Here is an 18,937-nt window from a genome sequence, read left to right as displayed (position 1 = left end):
TAAAAAAAACATTCACCTCATAGTGAGCTAGACAAATCTTACTCCAGCAGTGCCTTCATTAACACTGGCGTACAAAACTTAACGAGTCTTAATGAATTTGCCACTTATATTTTAGGGACTAATTGTATTCAGAAGTAGCTTAACTCCTTCCTGACATGTGACGTACCTGTACGTCACGATCGGGAAGGGATTCCTGCAAATCGACGTATAGGTTACATCATAACTATGATGGGGGCTAGTGTGGGCCAATCATACCGAGTAGGTGTTGGTAAGTGCTATAACACTGACTGGGGGGCTGGTTGAGGCAATAATACTGAAAGGGGAACTGGTGGGGGCCATTGTGCTGGAGGGGATCAGTATACTGAATGGGGCTTTTATTCTGATGGGGGGCTATGTGCATCCAATACTAAGTGGGGGACTCCCATACTGAGTGAGGAAATTCTGTGTGAGGGCCCTCCTTATCTGTGGGGGTCTTCATACTGTGTGATGGGATGCGGGGGCCCTCATATGGAGTAGGGGCTGCGGAGGCCCTCACACTGAGTGGAAGAGTCATACTGATAGGTACTATACTGTATGTGTGGAGTGAAACTGTGCGGGGGGATTCATTGTAGTGATACCATACTCGGTTTGTGTGTGGGTGGACACATTTTTGGGAACAACATACTCTAAAATGGCCTTAACCCCTTCACCCCCAAGGGTGGTTTGCACGTTAATGACCGGGCCATTTTTTACAATTCTGACCACTGTCCCTTTATGAGGCTATAACTCTGGAACGCTTTGACGGATCTTGGCGATTCTGACATTGTTTTCTCGTGACATATTGTACTTCATGTTAAAGGTAAAATTTATTCGATATAGCTTGCGTTTATTTGTGAAAAAAATGGAAATTTGGCGAAAATTTTGAAAATTTTGCAATTTTCCAACTTTGAATTTTTGTGCCCTTAAATCACAGACATATGTCACACAAAATGCTTAATAAATAACATTTCCCACATGTCTACTTTACATCAGTACAATTTTGGAACCAAAATTTTTTTTTGTGACGGAGTTATAAGGGTTAAAAGTTGACCAGCAATTTCTCATTTTTACAACACCATTTTTTTTTAGGGACCACATCTCATTTGAAGTCATTTTGAGGGGTCTATATGATAGAAAATACTCAAGTGTGACACCATTCTAAAAACTGCACCCCTCAAGGTGCTCAAAACCACATTCAAGAAGTTTATTAACCCTTCAGGTGTTTCACAGGAATTTTTGGAATGTTTAAATAAAAATGAACATTTAACTTTTTTTCACACAAAATTTATTTCAGCTCCAATTTGTTTTATTTTACCAAGGGTAACAGGAGAAAATGGACCCCCAAAGTTGTTGTACAATTTGTCCTGAGTACGATGATACCCCATATGTGGGTGTAAACCATTGTTTAGGCGCATGGCAGAGCTTGGAAGGGAAGGAGCGCCATTTGACTTTTCAATGCAAAATTGACTGGAATTGAGATGGGACGCCATGTTGCGTTTGGAGAGCCCCTGATGTGCCTAAACATTGAAACTCCCTACAAGTGACACCATTTTGGAAAGTAGACCCCCTAAGGAACTTATCTAGATGTGTGGTGAGCACTTTGACCCACTAAGTGCTTCACAGAAGTTTATAATGCAGAGCCGTAAAAATAAAAAATCATATTTTTTCACAAAAATGATCTTTTTGCCCCCAATTTTTTATTTTCCCAAGGGTAAGAGAAGAAATTGGACCCCAAAAAATGTTGTGCAATTTGTCCTGAGTACGCTGATACCCCATATGTGGGTGTAAACCATTGTTTGGGCGCATGGCAGAGCTTGGAAGGGAAGGAGCGTCATTTGACTTTTCAATGCAAAATTGACTGGAATTGAGATGGGACGCCATGTTGCGTTTGGAGAGCCCCTGATGTGCCTAAACATTGAAACTCCCTACAAGTGACACCATTTTGGAAAGTAGACCCCCTAAGGAACTTATCTAGATGTGTGGTGAGCACTTTGACCCACCAAGTGCTTCACAGAAGTTTATAATGCAGAGCCGTAAAAATAAAAAATCATATTTTTTCACAAAAATGATCTTTTTGCCCCCAATTTTTTATTTTCCCAAGGGTAAGAGAAGAAATTGGACCCCAAAAAATGTTGTGCAATTTGTCCTGAGTACGCTGATACCCCATATGTGGGTGTAAACCATTGTTTGGGCGCATGGCAGAGCTTGGAAGGGAAGGAGCGCCATTTGACTTTTCAATGCAAAATTGACTGGAATTGAGATGGGACGCCATGTTGCGTTTGGAGAGCCCCTGATGTGCCTAAACATTGAAACTCCCTACAAGTGACACCATTTTGGAAAGTAGACCCCCTAAGGAACTTATCTAGATGTGTTTTGAGAGCTTTGAACCCCCAAGTGTTTCACTACAGATTATAACGCAGAGCCGTGAAAATAATTTTATTTTTTTTTCTCAAAAATGATTTTTTAGCCCCCAGCTTTGTATTTTTACAAGGGTAACAGAATAAATTGGACCCCAAAATTTGTTTTCCAATTTGTCCTGAGTACGCTGATACCCCATATGTGGGGGGGAACCACTGTTTGGGCGCATGACAGAGCTCGGAAGGGAAGGAGCGCCATTTGGAATGCAGACTTAAATGGATTGGTCAGCAGCCGTCACGTTGCATTTGCAGAGCCCCTGATGTACCCAAACAGTACAAACCCCCCACAAGTGACCCCATATTGGAAACTAGACCTCCCAAGGAACTTATCTAGATGTGTTTTGAGAACTTTGAACCCCCAAGTGTTTCACTAAAGTTTATAGCGCAAAGCCGTGAAAATAAAAATTCTTTTTTTTTTTTTTCACAAAAATGATTTTTTAGCCCCCAGTTTTGTATTTTCACAAGGGTAACAGGATAAATTAGACCCCAAAAGTTGTTGTCCAATTTGTCCTGAGTACGCTGATACCCCATATGTGGGGGGGAACCACTGTTTGGGCGCATGACAGAGCTCGGAAGGGAAGGAGCGCCATTTGGAATGCAGACTTAAATGGATTGGTCAGCAGCCGTCACGTTGCATTTGCAGAGCCCCTGATGTACCCAAACAGTACAAACCCCCCACAAGTGACCCCATATTGGAAACTAGACCTCCCAAGGAACTTATCTAGATGTGTTGTGAGAACTTTGAACCCCCAAGTGTTTCACTACAGTTTATAATGCAGAGCCGTGAAAATAAAACATCTTTTTTTTCCCACAAAAATGATTTTTAGCCCCCCAAATTTTTATTTTCCTAAGGATAACAAGAGAACTTGGACCCCAGAAGTTGTTGTTCAATTTGTCCCGAGTACGCTGATAACACATATGTTGGGGTAAACCCCTTTTTGGGCGCACGGGAGAGCTCGGAAGGGAAGGAGCACTGTTTTACTTTTTCAACGCAGAATTGGCTGGAATTGAGATTGGACGCCATGTCGCGCTTGGAGAGCCCCTGATGTGCCTGGACAGTGGAAACCCCCCAATTCTACCTGAAACCCTAACCCAAACACACCCCTAACCCTAATCCCAACGGTAACCCTAACCACACCCCTAGCCCTGACACACCCATAATTCTAATCCCAACCCTAATCCAAACGTAAATGTAATCCAAACCCTAACCCTAACTTTAGCCCCAACCCTAACTTTAGCCCCAACCCTAACTTTACCTCCAACCCTAGCCCTAACCCTAACCCTAACCCTAAACGTGACTGAAATACGTGGCACTGAAATACGTGGCACTGAAATACGTGGCACTGAAATACGTGGCACTGAAATACGTGGCACTGAAATACGTGATACGTGGCACTTAAATACGTGGCACTTAAATACGTGGCACTGAAACACGTGGCACTGAAATACGTGGCACTGAAATACGTGGCACTGAAATACGTGGCACTGAAATATGTGGCACTGAAATACGTGGCACTTAAATAAGTGGCACTGAAATATGTGATATGTGGCACTTAAATACGTGGCACTTAAATACGTGGCACTGAAATATGTGATACGTGGCACTTAAATACGTGGCACTGAAACACGTGGCACTGAAATACGTGATACGTGGCACTGAAATACGTGGCACTGAAATACGTGCAACTGAAATACGTGCAACTGAAATACGTGGTACTAAAATATGTGGCACTGAAATACGTGATAGGTGGCACTGAAATACGTGGCACTGAAACACGTGGCACTGAAATACGTGATACATGGCACTGAAATACATGGCACTGAAATACGTGGCACTGAAATACGTGGCACTGAAATACGTGGCACTGAAATACGTGGCACTGAAATACGTGGCACTATGACTGTCAGAAAATGTTCATTAAACGGTTAGGGGTGAGGTTAGGGGTAGAGTTAGGGTTAGGGTTTGGATCCCTTTATCACCTTGATGGTGGTGGGTGGCTTTTCAGTGTGTTTTCTGTTTTTTTTCGATAAAAATGCATGCGTTTTTAACGCAAACGCACGTGCTTAAAAACGCAAGAAAATACTGCAGGTTGTATTTCTGAAAATGAACGCATGCAGAAAAAAACCGCATGCGTTTGAAAACGCGACCAAACGCGTACAAAAAACTGCATGCGTTTTCAATGTTAAATATAGGGAAAAAACGCATGCTTTTTTTGTGCAAAAAACGCTGCAGACAAAAACGGAAGTGTGAAACCAGCGACGCTTTTTATAGCAAAAAAGTTTTTGCGTCTCCACATTTTGAGACCTATAATTTTTCCACATTTGCTCCACAGAGTCATGTGAGGTCTTGTTTTTTGCGGGACGAGTTGACGTTTTTATTGGTAACATTTTCGGACACGTGACCGTTTTTGATCGCTTTTTATTCTGATTTTTGTGAGGCAGAATGACCAAAAACCTGCTATTCATGAATTTCTTTTGGGAGAGGCGTTTATACCGTTCCGCGTTTGGTAAAATTGATAAAGCAGTTTTATTCGTTGGGTCAGTACGATTACAGCGATATCTCATTTATATCATTTTTTTTATGTTTTGGCGCTTTTATACGATAAAAACTATTTTATAGAAAAAATAATTATTTTGGTATCGCTTTATTCTCAGGACTATAACTTTTTTATTTTTTTGCTGATGATGCTGTATGGCGGCTTGTTTTTTGCGGGACAAGATGACGTTTTCAGCGGTACCATGGATATTTATATCAGTCTTTTTGATCGCGTGTTATTCCACTTTTTGTTCGGCGGTATGGTAATAAAGCGTTGTTTTTTGCCTCGTTTTTTTTTTTTTTTTCTTACGGTGTTTACTGAAGGGGTTAACTAGTGTGGCAGTTTTATAGGTTGGGTCGTTACGGACGTGGCGATACTAAATATGTGTACTTTTATTGTTTTTTTTTTTTAATTTAGATAAAGAAATGTATTTATGGGAATAATATATTTTTTTTTTTTTCATTATTTTGGAATATTTTTTTTTTATTTTTTTTTACACATTTGGAAATTTTTTTTTTACTTTTTTACTTTGCCCCAGGGGGGGACAATACAGATCGGTGATCTGTCAGTTTGCATAGCACTCTGACAGATCACAGATCTGCGAGAAGTGCAGGCTGCTTCACAGTGCCTGCTCTGAGCAGGCTTCTGTGAAGCCACCTCCCTCCCTGCAGGACCCGGATCCGCGGCCATCTTGGATCCGGGTCTGGAGCAGGCAGGGAGGGAGGTAAGACCCTCGCAGCAACGTGATCACATCGCGTTGCTGCGGGGGGCTCAGGGAAGCCCGCAGGGAGCCCCCTCCCTGCGCGATGCTTCCCTGCATCGCCGGCACATCGCGATCATGTTTGATCGCGGTGTGCCGGGGGTTAATGTGCCGGGGGCGGTCCGTGACCGCTCCTGGCACATAGTGCCGGATGTCAGCTGCGATATGCAGCCGACACCCGGCCGCGATCGGCCGCGCTCCCCCCGTGAGCGCGGCCGATCGGCTATGACGTACTATCCCGTCGGCGGTCATACGGGCCCACCCCACCTCGACGGGATAGTACGTCGGATGTCAGGAAGGGGTTAAAATTGCTGGTGAGAACACTAAGGGGCTTCAATATGGATATATACAGTGCCTTGAAAAAGTATTCACACCCAGTGAACTTTTCCACATTTTTTCACGTAACACTCACAAACACCAAGCGTTTACTTACTACTGCAATTAATTACATATGACCAAAAACTGTAAATATCGTGTGCTAGACACTTTGATTAGATAAATACCAAATTGCTAGCAGCTAGATATTTGGCTGCCAACAAAAAATATATTCTAGCATAGGTAAAAAATACAAATCATTTTATTAACCTAAATATTAAAATTAGTACAGACAACAATTAACCCCTTCATGACCGGAGGTATTTTCATCTTTGCGTTTTCGTTTTTTTGCTCTTTCTTCCCAGAGCTATAACTTTTTATTATTTTTTTGGGTCAATATGGCCATGTGAGGGCTTGTTTTTTGCGGGATGCGTTTTACTTTTGAACGACGCCATTGGTTTTAACATATCGTGTACTGGAAAAATGAAAAATCGCTAACTTGCTTTGAGTGCTGACCACCGGGTGGCGCTCAAAGCAATCCAGCAGTGACAACCAAAGAGGTCTGCTGGATACCACCTGGTGAAGATGGTGGCTTGCCGTTGAAACGCGTTGTGGATAACTTCAGTATTAAAGGTTTGCTCATTTTAATCATATATGCCTTTTTCATCTCCACCCTAAGCGCTCCATTAAGACCGCGACTCTTCTTCTTTATGCATTAAGTACCGTGACTGAGACAATTGGGTGGCATTAAATAGGGCATTTCTAATATCAAAGCAGATCTTAAAACAGTAACAGGAAGGAAAAGTGCAGTGGAAGAGTGGGCACAAATGAGGTTGACATTGTCAATGTTAAGAGGATCCAGGAGAGGTCAGTTCAGCAAATTTCTGAATTAATTGCTAAAACAGATGACCTTGAAAATCGTCTGACATATAATAATTTGAAAATAATAGGGATTCCCGAAAAAAACAGAAGGGAATGATCCCACTGAATTCACTGAAAGCTGTCTTAAAAACAAATTTGGCACAAATGTCCTGTCTGCACTGTTTGCAGTGGAGAGAGACCACCGGATACCTTCCAGACCCCTGCCTCCAGGTCACCCTCCTAGACCAATGCTGGCAAAAATTCTGCACTATAGGGATCAAGACACTATACTGAGGAAGGCCAGAGATATGACTGATCTCTCTTTTAATGGATATAAAATCTTGATCTTTCCAGATTATTCCACTGAGGAGCAAAAACAAAGGATGAAATTCTCAGAGGTTAAAATATGTCTAAGAAACTTAGGACTGTCATATTCCATGATGTTTCCGGCTGGTCTGCGATTGGTTCCTCTGAAAGAAACCCATTTTTTTTCCAGGTCTGGAAGAGACCATGAAGGGGATAGAGCAACACAAAAGACAAATACATCATGATGCCACCTGAAGCTGCTGAGTAGTTAAGAGAGTGGTGGAAGAAGATGTAGCAGTCCTGCGGGTTCATGCTTATGATTTATATAGTAGATATTCCTGATGGGGTAGCTATCAGACTTGAAGTTATTATAATGGTTTTTATTTTCCCTCCTTACTACTTGACTTGGGTTGGTCTGGTACCATATACTGAAACAGATGCAGAGCTAGAGTTAATGGCAGGAAATTTACCTCAGTTCTGTGTAAATGTCTGATGTCCTGCTAACTGCACTAGGAGTATTCTCGCCTACTCTCTGGGCAAGAGAGAAAGTTAACGTGATAGATGATCCTACACCTGATGCTTAAAGTGGGCTTAAAACAGCCCAGTCCCTGGCTACATGGACTTTATTGCAAAAAGCTGAGCGGAAGAGAGCCTTTCAGGGAATCACCTTTTCTGAAGAAGGTGAACGAGTAGGGCACTTACTGTCTCTTGTTACTGCAGCACAAAGGGATTTGTCCCATAGTTATAAGCTTTGTTCTCAAAATGGGGATTGGGCAGAGTCTATGGGAGATAGACTGGAGGTTCTGCTTTCATTTTATGAGACACTATACTCTTCAAAGGTTAGACCTCCGGAAGGAGAAATTTTGAATTTCTTAGAAATGGCCAGGTTGCCCACATTGTCTGAAGATGAGAGGAGGGCTCTGGATGGTATTCTGTCACTGGAGGAGCTAGAAAACGCTCTATCTTCTATGCCGGGTGGTAAAGTTCCAGGAGTAGATGGCCTCCCGGCGCAGGCGTAGAAACGTTTTAACAAGGTATTACTCTCAAATTTGTTATATCTATACCAGGGCCAGCTCCAGGTTTTTGAGGGCCCCGGGTGAAAGAGTCTCAGTGGGACTCCTTTTAACACATACCACGATTCATGATGCACAGATACAGCTGAGAAATATAGGTATAGTACAATGCCAGATTTCACTTCTTACATGAGTGATAGCTATTGTAAATTCTACAATACCATACAGCAAAGGGGCTTTATATAAGTCAACCCTTTATATGCCAATTTTTGTGACCTACTCCCTCTTCCTCAGTTACCAGTAGGCATTTTCTTGTTAGCTAAACTTGCTGCAAAGAAAAAACTGCATACACTGAATATGAGAATTTTTATGGACAACTTTTTAAAGTAAACATTAGAAAGTATTAACGTAGAACATTTGTAAAAGTGCAAAATGTGTAGCATATAGCACAGCCATGTAGTATATAGCACAGCCACGTAGTATATAACACAGCCCATGTAGCTTATAGCATAGCCCATGTAGTATATAGAACAGCCACATAGTATATAACACAGCCCACGTGGTATATAACAACCATGTAGTATATAGCACAGCCACGCAGTATATAACACAGCCTACGTAGTAGATAACACAGCCATGTAGTATACAACATAGCTACGTAGTATATAGCACAGCCATGTAGTATATAACACAGCCCACGTAGTATATAGCACAGCCACGTAGTATATTGTATAACACAGCCCACATAGCATATAGCATAGCCCACGTAGTATATAACACAGCCACGTAGTATATAACAGCCATGTAGTATACAGCACAGCTACGAAGTATATAGCACAGCCACGTAGTATATAACACAGCCCATGTAGTATATTGTAGAACAGCCCACGTAGCATATAGCATAGCCCATGTAGTATATAACACAGCCATGTAGTATATAGCACAGCCACGTAGTATATAACACAGCCCACGTAGTATATAGCACAGTCATGTAGTATATAGCACAGCCACATAGCATATAGCACAGCCATGTAGTATATAACACAGCAAATGTAGTATATAGCACAGCCACATAGCATATAACACAGCCCATGTAGTATACAGCACAGCCACGTAGTATATAACACTGCCACACAGTATATAGCACAGCCACATAGTACATAACGCAGCCACGTAGTATATAACACAGCCTACGTAGTAGATAGCACAGCCATGTAGTATACAACATAGCTACGTAGTATATAGCACAGCCATGTAGTATATAACACAGCCCACGTAGTATATAGCACAGCCACGTAGTATATTGTATAACACAGCCCATATAGCATAGCCCACGTAGTATATAACACAGCCACGTAGTATATAACAGCCATGTACTATACAGCACAGCTACGAAGTATATAGCACAGCCACGTAGTATATAACACAGCCCATGTAGTATATTGTAGAACAGCCCACGTAGCATATAGCATAGCCCATGTAGTATATAACACAGCCATGTAGTATATAGCACAGCCACGTAGTATATAACACAGCCCACGTAGTATATAGCACAGTCATGTAGTATATAGCACAGCCACATAGCATATAGCACAGCCATGTAGTATATAACACAGCAAACGTAGTATATAGCACAGCCACATAGCATATAACACAGCCCATGTAGTATACAGCACAGCCACGTAGTATATAACACTGCCACACAGTATATAGCACAGCCACATAGTACATAACGCAGCCACGTAGTATATAACACAGCCTACGTAGTAGATAGCACAGCCATGTAGTATACAACACAGCTACGTAGTATATAGCACAGCCACGTAGTATATTGTATAACACAGCCCACATAGCATAGCCACGTAGTATATTGTATAACACAGCCCACATAGCATATAGCACAGCCCACATAGTATATAACACAGCGACGTAGTATATAGCACAGCCACGTAGTATATAACAGCCATGTAGTATACAGCACAGCCACATAGTATATAACACAGCCCATGTAGCATATAGCATAGCCCATGTAGTATATAACACAGCCATGTAGTATATAGCACAGCCCACGTAGTATATAACACAGCCCACGTAGTATATAACACAGCTCACGTAGTATATAGCACAGTCATGTAGTATATAGCACAGCCACCTGGCATATAGCACAGCCATGTAGTATATAACAGTCACGTAGTATATAGCACAGCCACATAGCATATTACACAGCCCATGTAGTATACAGCACAGCCACGTAGTATATAACACTGCCACATAGTATATAGCGCAGCCACATAGTATATAATGCAGCCACGTAGTATATAGCACAGCCATGTAGTATATAGCGCAGCTACGTAGTATATAACACAGCCACATAGTATATAACACAGCCCACGTAGCATGTAGCGCAGCTACATAGTATATAGCGCAGCCACGTAGCATATAACACAGCCCACATAATATATAACACAGCCACATAGTATATAGTGCAGCCATGCAGTATATAGCACAGCCATGTAGTATATAACACAGCCACGTAGTATATAACACAGCCACGTAGAATATAACACAGCCCACATAGTATATAAGACACGTAGTATATAACACAGCCCAAGTAGCATGTAGCACAGCTACGTAGTATATAGCACAGCCACGTTGCATATAACAGCCCACGTAGTATATAACACAGCCAACGTAGCATATAGCACAGCCACGTAGTATATAACACAGCCCACATAGCATATAGCACATCCATGTTGTATATGACACAGCTGAGCCCACGTAGTACATAGCACAGACCACGTAGCATATAACACAGCCCACGCTGTATATAGCAGCCACGTAGCATATAACACAGCCCATGTAGTATATAGCAGTGTTGGCACCATATCCCTGTTAAAAAAAAATAATTAAAATAAAAAATAGTTATATTCTCACCTTCTGGCAGCCCACGGATCCAGCCCAGGCCTTAGCGATGCTCCCGGCAGCTCCCGTTCCCAGTAATGCCTTGCGAGACAATGACCTATGATGACGTAGCGGCCTCGCGTGATTCTACGTCATCTGGGGTCATTTCGCAAGGCATCACTGGCAACGGGAGCTGCCGGGAGCATCGCGAGGAGCGGGAGGGCTGCGGGGGATGCCGGAATGTGAGAATAGCACGATTTTTTATTTTTTTTTATTATTTTTAACATTATAGCTTTTTACTATTAATGCTGCACACTTGTCAAAATGCCCCCAACAACCCCCCCCCCCCCCGTCTCGCTAGGGCCCCGGCACGGGTGCTGATGTCAGCCCTGATCTGTACAACCGCACTCTTGTTGCGAGTTCATTACCACCATCCATGAGAGAGGCAATTATTACTATATTCTCTAAAAAAGGGAAAGATCCTCAGCTTCCTGAGTCATATAGACCTATTTCTCTATTGATGGCAGATATAAAAATATTAGCTAATAGGCTGTCGAGAATTATGGATAAAGTAATAGATCCAGACTAAACTGGCTTTATGGCCAACAAATCCACAGCAATTAATTTGTGCCGCCTCTTTCTGAATATGCAGCTTCCAGCGGATAACATAGGGCATGAAGTTGTGATGTCATTGGATGCAGCAAAGGTCTTCGATAGCATAGAGTGGAGCTTTCTCTGGGAGGTTTTGAAGAAAATGGGGTTCAGACCCACGTTTATATCATGGGTGCAGCTAAAATTAAAGCAAATGGTGAGCTGTCTCAAAGATTCAGATTATATAGAGGCACAAAATACACAATACTAATGATATGTATATAAACTTTTGACTTTGCAGTAATAAAATGCCTTAAAACATTCTGTCTCTCCCTCATTATTCCGGCATTTGGCAAATATTAATAATTATGGTAATTAGGGTTGAGCGAAACGGATCGGACAAATTCAAAAATCGCCGACTTTCGGCAAAGTCGGGTTTCATGAAACCCGACCCAATCCCAGTGTGGGATCGGCCATGCTGTCGGCGATCTTCGCGCCAAAATCGCATTTCATATTACGCTTTCAGCTCCATTTCACAGCCAATGAAAGAGGACGCAGAGTGTGGGCAGCGTGATGACGTAGGTCTCGGTCCCCACCATCTTAGAGAAGGGCATGACAGTGATTGGCTTGCTTTCTGCGGCATCACAGGGGCTATAAAGGGGCGTGCACGCCGACCGCCATCTTACTTCTGCCGATCGTAGCATAGGGAGAGGTTGCTGCAGCTTCGTCAGAAGCAGGGATATTGTTAGGGAGGAAATATAAACCCCCAAACTGCTTGTGCTGTAGCGATTTCCACTGTCCAACACCACCTTTTCTTTGCAGGGACAGTGGAGGCTAGATTTTTGTGCATATAAACCTATAAAACTGCATATGGCTATAGGACAATGACGAAGCCACGACGGTGAAACGCGCGTCGAGGCCTCTCATGCTGTACAGCACGCCGGCATTTTGTAACAACATTTCTCAAGGTAATTTAGGATTTCTTTAAATGACGCACACATTTACTGCAGCTGCTTGGACCTGTTACATTTGCTTTGTATGTCCGGGTCTCTTCCGGCTAAATACTTAGCGCTCAATGCCACATTTACTGACTACAACGTTATGGATTGATCACGCTTTCGTATTATGCATTTTTTTGCTCTAATTAGTTTTATTCAGCAATGATCAAATCCATTATGATTATATAATACTTGCCAGCGTGCTGCTCCAGCAGGGCTCCTTTATTCGGATTAATTTGGGTCCTGTTCCAGTATTATTTTTTACCATCTGTTCATACTGGATGCTTTCTTTTGTTGTTCTCCACTCACCACCATGTGTCTGTATATGTTATATACGTACTTTTTTTTATATGTTTTGATACTTTAATAAATTATATCACTGTTTATGATACCTCTATTTGTTGGCGTGAATCTTTGGTTATAGTTTATTTGTGACTATATATAACTAGATCCTTTGGATATTCATCATTGTCCTATAGCCATATGCAGTTTTATAGGTTTATATGTTCAGGCCTAGAGGTATGCCCCCTGTTGGCCGAGAGGGCGTTTTTCTGACAAACAGAACTGACGTAGATCCACTTAGTGGCAATTTAAATCTCCCTGTTTTGGGGGTGACACTGCACCCAAACTCAGGTCCACTGTATTACACTACACAATGTAAGTGGCAGAAAGTGGCTGGCAGATATATGACAAACAGAACTGACGCAGATTCACTTAGTGGCAATTTAAATCTCCCTTTTTGGGGGTGACACTGCACCCAAACTCAGGTCCACTGTATTACACTACACAATGTATGTGGCAGAAAGTGGCTGGCAGATATACGACAAACAGAACTGACGGAGATCCACTTAGTGGCAATTTAAATCTCCCTTTTTTGTGTGGGAGACTGCTGCGAAACTCAGGCCCACTGTATTATACTACAAAACGTAAGTGGCAGAAAGTGGCTGGCAGATATAGGACAAATAGAACTGACGCAGATCTACTTAGTGGCAATTTAAATCTCCCTTTTTTGGGGGGTGACACTGCACCCAAACTCAGGCCCACTGTATTGCACTACACAATGTAAGTGGCAGAAAGTGGCTGGCAGATATACGACAAACAGAACTGACGCAGATCCACTTAGTGGCAATTTAAATCTCCCTTTTTTGTGTGGGAGACTGCTGCAAAAATCAGGCCGACTGTATTACACTACACAATGTAAGTGGCAGAACGTGGCTGGCATATATACGACAAACAGAACTGACGCAGATCCACTTAGCGGCAATTTAAATCTCCCTTTTTTGTGTGGGAGACTGCTGCAAAACTAAGGCCCACTGTATTACACTACACAATGTAAGTGGCAGAATATGGCTGGCAGATATACGACAAACAGAACTGACGCAGATCCACTTAGTGGCAATTTAAATCTCCCTTTTTTGGGGGTGACACTGCACCCAAACTCAGGCCCACTGTATTACACTACACAATGTAAGTGGCAGAAAGTGGCTGGCGTGTCCCTCACACGTCATTCCCCTTTGATTACTGGGCATCTAAAATAGACACCTGGCCTGAATTGGCAGAATATGCATTACAGGAGCTCGCTTGCCCAGCTGCTAATGTGCTATCAGAAAGAGTCTTCAGGGCTGCTGGTTCAATACTGACCGAAAAAAGGACTCGTCTGGCTACCCAAAATGTAGATGATCTAACCTTCATTAAAATGAACCAATCATGGATTTCTAATTATTTTGCCCCACCTTAACCTGCTGACACGTAGCTTGCCTGAAAAATGTCTTGCTTTTGGCCTCCTCTTACTGACTGCTCCAATTCCTCCATTTGCAGCTGCTGAATGTCCACCATAGGCCATTTTTTTACCTCCCTAAATGGGCTGACTCCCCCCACAGGGCCGTGGTCACCACCTAGCGCAAGCATCCTTGCGAGTGCCGTTTGCCTGGACAGGTGGGTGTGCCCACTCTTGGGCGACGGCACTGGCACAGGGTCCCTCGTAGTACAATGAAGTGTCTCTGACGGTGGTGGTGCACAACCAGCGTCAGACACACCGTCGTAATATGAGGGGCCCTGTGCTAGTACCGCCGCCCACGAGAGAGTGTTCCCCCCCTGGTCGAACACTGCTCTACCACTTGCAATACTTAGCTCTCCCTGCTTCCACCACAGTGTAGTCTGTGCTGATAAATCCTTCAATGGCACTGCCAATACAAATTTGTTGAAATGATAGATGATAGTTAAAATATACAGGGGCCCTGGCCTCCATTTAGACCATTTAATACTTTGCGCCAACTACCACTGTCTGCTACTCAGCAGAGGAGCCCACCCCTGTACGTAGCTATGCCAACTGTTTATTTTTGAAAAAATTTTTGGCAGACATTTACCTTACTTTATTATTTGGGCCTACTAACTGTGTCAGCCACTCCTTACAGTTGTCCTCCACTGAACAAAGCTATGCCGCCAGTTTGCTACTGTTACCAATTTTGAACTGCATTTAGCCTACTTACTTTTTTGGGCCTACTGTGTCTGCCACTCCTTACAATTGTCCTCTGCTGAACAACGCTATGCTGCCAGTTCACTCCTGTAACCCGTTTTGAACTGCATTGAGCCTACTTTTTTATTTTAGGTCTACTAAGTCTGTCTGCGCCACTCATTACAATCGTCCTCTGCTGAACAACGCTATGCCGCCTGTGTACCCCTGTAACCAATTTTAAACTGCATTGAGCCTACTTTTTTATTTTAGGCCTACTAAGTCTGTCTGTGCCACTCCTTACAATCGTCCTCCGCTGAAGAAACCAATGCCGCCTGTGTACCCCTGTAACCAATTTTAAACTGCATTGAGCCTACTTTTTTATTTTAGGCCTACTAACTCTGTCTGCGCCACTCCTTACAATTGTCCTCCGCTGAACAAAGCTATGCCGCCAGTGTACTCGTTACCAATTTTGAACTGCATTTAGCCTACTTATTTTTTTGGGCTGACTAACTGTGTCTGCCATTCCTTACAATTTTCCTCCGCTGAACAACGCTATGCCGCCAGTTCACTCCTGTAACCCGTTTTGAACTGCATTGAGCCTACTTTTTTATTTTAGGTCTACTAAGTCTGTCTGCGCCACTCATTACAATCGTCCTCTGCTGAACAACGCTATGCCGCCTGTGTACCCCTGTAACCAATTTTAAACTGCATTGAGCCTATTTTTATTTTAGGCCTACTAAGTCTGTCTGCGCCACTCCTTACAATCGTCCTCCGCTGAATAAACCAATGCCGCCTGTGTACCCCTGTAACCAATTTTAAACTGCATTGAGCCTACTTTTTTATTTTAGGCCTACTAACTCTGTCTGCGCCACTCCTTACAATTGTCCTCCGCTGAACAAAGCTATGCCGCCAGTGTACTCCTGTTACCAATTTTGAACTGCATTTAGCCTACTTACTTTTTTGGGCCTACTAACGGTCTACCACTCCTTACAGTTGTCCTCCGCTGAACAACACTATGCCGCCAGTTCACTCCTGTAACCCGTTTGGAACTGCATTGAGCCTACTTTTTTATTTTAGGCCTACTACATGCCTACTACCTGTGTCTGTCTGCACCACTCAATACAGCTGTCCTCCGCTGAACAAAGCTATGCCGCCTGTTTACTCCTGTTACCATTTTTGAACTGCTTGGAGCCTACTTTTTAAATGTGGGCCTACAACCTGTGTCTGCGCCACTCATTACAGCTGTCCTCCATTGAACAAAGCTATGCTGCCTGTTTACTCCTGTTTCGAAAATTAAACTGCATTTGGTCTACTTGTTTGGTTGGGCCTACTAACTGTGTCTGCCGCTGCTTGTTGTTCTCCTCCACTCAACAAAGCTGATCTTCAATTTTCAGCCTATATCAAATATTAAACTGCATTTGGCCTACTTGTTTGGTTGGGCCTACTAATGGTGTCTGCCGCTGCTTGTTGTTCTCCACTGAACCAAGCTGAGCTTCAATTTTCAGCCTATATCAAATATTAAACTGCATTTGGCCTACTTGTTTGGTTGGGCCTACTAACGGTGTCTGCCGCTGCTTGTTGTTCTCCACTGAACAAAGCTGAGCTTCAATTTTCAGCCTATATCAAATATTAAACTGCATTTGGCCTACTTGTTTGGTTGGGCCTACTAACGGTGTCTGCCGCTTCTTGCTTTTCTCCTCCACTGAACAAAGCTGAGCTTCAATTTTCAGCCTATATCAAATATTAAACTGCATTTTGCCTACTTGTTTGGTTGGGCCAACTAACGGTGTCTGCCGCTCCTTGCTTTTCTCCTCCACTGAACAAATCTGAGCTTCAATTTTCAGCCTATATCAAATATTAAACTGCATTTGGCCTACTTGTTTGGTTGGGCCAACTAACGGTGTCTGCCGCTCCTTGCTTTTCTCCTCCACTGAACAAAGCTGAGCTTCAATTTTCAGCCTATATCAAATATTAAACTGCATTTGGCCTACTTGTTTGGTTGGGCCTACTAATGGTGTCTGCCGCTCCTTGTTGTTCTCCTCCACTGAACAAAGCTGAGCTGCCTGTTTACTCCTGTTACCAATTTTGAACTGCATTTGGCCCAGTTTATTACTTGGCCCTACTAACTGTGTCTGCCACTCCTTACAATTGTCCTCCGCTGAACAAAGCTATGCCGCCAGTGTACTCCTGTTACCAATTTTGAACTGCATTTAGCCTACGTACTTTTTTGGGCCTACTCACTGTGTTTGCCACTCCTTACAATTGTCCTCCGCTGAACAAAGCTATGCCGCCAGTTTACTCCTGTTACCAATTTTGAACTGCATTTAGCCCACTTTATTATTTGGGCCTATATCTGTGTTTCCTCCTCATCCTGCCCATTGCCCAGCTACTGCTAGATGAGTCTGCTGGTACATTGACCCAGACCACTACATTCCCCTTGCACTCTACACAGCCAGAATCTGACCCTGCTGAAAGTCAGGTTCCCCTTCCCGCATACTATACCACCTTACACGGGGACAAACAGGAAGGTGCAGAGGAAAGCGCAAGTTCCTTCATCAGGTGGGGGGGCATACTCGTTGGCAACGTCAGTGGCACAGGGCCCCTCATAGTACGCAAAAGTGTCTCCGCCGGTGGGAGGCGCCCCCGCCATCAAACACACCGCCGTACTTCGAGGGGCCCTGTGCCAGTGCCAATGCGAACGAGTGGGCCCCCCCTGCTTGCTCAGGATCACAGCACTTGCAAAGTTTAAATACTTACCTCTCCCTGCTCCACCGCCGTGACGTAGTCCGCGTTTCCTGGGCCCATGAAAAACTTGAACCAGCCCTACCCCCCACAACTTTAGCCAAATGACCCCCAATTTTCAATGCCTATTATTATAAAGTAAATTAAGATTGACAAGCTTCAGTAATAAGAATTGATGTTTTTTGGCATTAAAATAGGCACTGTAGGTGTTTTCCTGTCCCCCACTCTCTGACAACTTTGATTCCCCATTGACTTGCATTGGGTTTCGTGTTTCAGTCGGCCCCCGACTTTTCGCAATAATCGGCCGATTTCACCCGACCCGACTTTTGACAGAGTCGGGTTTCGCGAAACCCGACTCGATCCTAAAAAAGTAAAAGTCGCTCAACTCTAATGGTAATCCTAATTGGCCTAAAACGTGAAAGGTTTATTCTGATTTCATGTCAGATATTGAGAAATACATGCATTTGTGTCCTTTTATATAGTGCATGTAAACTTTCTGTTTCAACTGTATATGGGGCCTATTTTATACTGTATGGAGCAATATATGGGGTTCACTATTCTGTATGGGACATTATATAGGGCCCACCAAATACCGTATGGAGCAATATATGGGGCTCAGTATTCTGTATGGAGCATCATCTGGTGTCCATAATACTGTATGGAGGACTATAATGTCCAGTTTCTGAGCTATAGATATCACTCATGTAATGTAAGAAGTGAAATCTTTGGCATTGGACTATACCTTTATTTCTCCACCGTATCTGTGCTTCATGAATCGTGGTACGTTTTAAAGAGGCCCACTGAGACTCTTCCGCCCGGGGCCCATGAAAACCTGGAGCCAGCCCTTCACCTACACATGACCTATACTCACCCAGGTGCCATCTGTCCGTTATTGCCATCTGTATTGCCCCCCCGGTGCCATCTGTCCGTTATTGCCATCTGTATTGCCCCCCAGGTGCCATCTGTCCGTTATTGCCATCCGCATTGTCCCCAGGTGCCATCTGTCCATTATTGCCATTTGTA

The sequence above is a fragment of the Ranitomeya variabilis genome, chromosome 1 (genome assembly GCF_051348905.1).
Source record: "Ranitomeya variabilis isolate aRanVar5 chromosome 1, aRanVar5.hap1, whole genome shotgun sequence".
NCBI classification, from domain to species: Eukaryota; Metazoa; Chordata; class Amphibia; order Anura; family Dendrobatidae; genus Ranitomeya; species Ranitomeya variabilis.
The sequence above is the reverse complement of the archived record's forward strand: the minus strand, read 5'-3'. Positions refer to the sequence as shown.